Source organism: Gouania willdenowi, chromosome 2 (genome assembly GCF_900634775.1).
Source record: "Gouania willdenowi chromosome 2, fGouWil2.1, whole genome shotgun sequence".
In the NCBI taxonomy this organism is placed as follows: Eukaryota; Metazoa; Chordata; class Actinopteri; order Blenniiformes; family Gobiesocidae; genus Gouania; species Gouania willdenowi.
In genome coordinates, this window is record NC_041045.1 from 9,053,608 (window position 1) to 9,056,107 (window position 2,500).

Below are 2,500 nucleotides of genomic sequence, written 5' to 3' on the forward strand. Positions count from 1 at the left end.
AGTAAGTAAGTAAGTAAGTAAGTAAGTAAGTGTGTGTGTAAGTAAGTAAGTAAGTAAGTGTGTGTAAGTAAGTAGAGTAAGTAAGTAAGTAAGTAAGTAAGTAAGTAAGTAAGTAAGTAAGTAAGTAAGTAAGTAAGTAGTAAGTAAGTAAGTAGTAAGTAAGTAAGTAAGTAAGTAAGTAAGTAAGTAAGTAAGTAAGTAAGTAAGTAAGTAAGTAAGTACGTTACAGTAAGTAAGTAAGTAAGTAAGTAAGTAAGTAAGTAAGTAAGTAAGTAAGTAAGTAAGTAATAGTACGTAAAGTAAGTAAGTAAGTAAGTAAGTAAGTAAAGTAAGTAGAAGTAAGTAAGTAAGTAAGTTAAGTAAAGTAAGTAAGGTAAGTAAGTAAGTAAGGTAAGTAAGTAAGTAAGTAAGTAAGTAAGTAAGTAAGAGTAAGAAGTAAGGTAAGTAAGTAAGTAAGTAAGTAAGGTAAAGTAAGTAAGTAGAGTAAGTAAGTAAGTAAAGTAAGTAAGTAAGTAAGTAAGTAAGTAAGTAAGTAAGTAAGTAAGTACAGTAAGTAAGTAAGTAAGTAAGAAAGTAAGTAAGTAGTAAGTAAAGTAAGAAGTAAGTAAGTAAGTAAGTAACATAAGTAAGGAAGTAAGTAAGTACGTAAGTAAGTAATAGTAAGTAAGTAAGTAAGTAAGTAAGTAAGTAAGTAAGTAAGTAAGTAAGTACGTAAGTAAGTAAGTAAGTAAGTAAGTAGTAAGTAAAGTAAGTAAGTAAGTAAGTAAGTAAGTCAAGTAAGTAAGTAAGTAAGTAAGTAAGTAAGTAAGTAAGTAAGAAGTAAGTAAGGAAGTAAAGTAGGAAGTAAGTAAAGTAAGTAAGGAAGTAAGTAAGTAAGTAAGTAAGTAAGTAAGTAAGTAAGTAAGTGTGTGTGTAAGTAAGTAAGTAAGTAAGTAAGTAAGTAAGTAAGTGTGTGTGTAAGTAAGTAAGTAAGTAAGTAAGTAAGTAAGTAAGTAAGTAAGTAAGTAAGTAAGTAAGTAAGTAAGTCGTAAGTAAGTAAGTAAGTAAAGATAAGTAAGTAAGTAAGTAAGTAAGTAAGTGTGTGTGTAAGTAAGTAAGTAAGTGTGTGTGTGAGTAAGTAAGTAAGTAAGTAAGTAAGTAAGAAGTAGTTAAGTAAGTAAGTAAGAAGTAAGTACGTAAGTAAGTAAGTAAGTAAGTAAGTAAGTAAGTACGTAAGTAAAGTAAGTAAGTAAGTAAGTAAAAGTAAAAAGTAAGTAAGTAAGTAATAAGTAAGTAAGTAAGTAGTAAGTAAAAGTAAGTAAGTAAGGTAAAAGTAAGTAAGTAAAGTAAGTAAGTAAGTAAGTAAGTAAGTAAGTAAGTAAGTGTGTGTGTAAGTAAGTAAGTAAGTAAGTAAGTAAGTAAGTAAGTAAGTAAGTAAGTAAGTGTAAGTAAGTAAGTAAGTAAGTAAGTAAGTAAGTAAGTAAGTAAGTAAAAGTAGTAAGTAAGAAGTAAGTAAGTAAGTAAGTAAGTAAGTAAGTAAGTATAGTAAGTAGTAAGTAGTAAGTAAGTAAGTAAGTAAGTAAGTAAGTAAGTAAGTAAGAAGTAAGTAGTAAGTAAGTAAGTAAGTAAGTAAGTAAGTAAGTAAGTAAGTAAGGAAAGTAAGTAAGTAAGTAAGTAAGTACGAAGTAAGTAAGTAAGTAAGTAAGTAAGTAAGTAAGAAGAGTAAGTAAGTAAGTAAGTAAGTAAGAAGTAAGTAAGTAAGTAAGTAAGTAAGTAAGTAAGTAAGTAAGTAAGTAAGTAAGTAAGTAAGTATGTGTGTGTGTAAGTAAGTAAGTAAGTAAGTAAGTAAGTAAGTAAGTAAGTAAGTAAGAAGTAAGTAAGTAAGTAAGTAAGTAAGTAAGGAAGTAAGGTAAGTAAAGTAAGTAAGTAAGTAAGTAAGAAAGTAAGTAAGTAAGTAAGTAAGTAAGTAAGTAAGTAAGTAAGTAAGTAAGTAAGTAAGAAGTAAGTAAAGCTACGTAAGTAAGTAAGTAAGTAGTAGTAAGTAAGTAAGTAAGTAAGTAAAGTAAGTAAGTAGTAAGTAAAGTAAGTAGTAAGTAAGTAAGTAAGTAAGTAAGTAATAAGTAAGTAAGTAAGTAAGGTAAGTAAGTGAAGTAAGTAAGGAAAGTAAGTAAGTAAGTAAGTAGTAAGTACAGTAAGTAAGTAAGTAAGTAAGTAAGTAAAGTAAGAAGTAGTAAGTAAGTAGTAAGTAAGTAAGTAAGTAAGTAAGTAAGTAAGTAAGTAAGTAAAGTAAGTAGTAAGTAAGTAAAGTAAGTAAGTAAGTAGTAGTAAGTAAGTTAAGTAAGTAAGTAAGTAAGTAAGTAGTAAGTAAGTAAGAGTAAGTAAGTACGTAAGAAGTAAGTAAGTAAGTAGTAAGTAAGTAAGTAAGTAAGTATAAGTAAGTAAGTAAGTAAGTAAGTAATTGTAAGTACGTAAGTAAGTAAGTCAGTAAGTAAGTAAGTAAGTAAGTAAAGTAAGTAAGTAA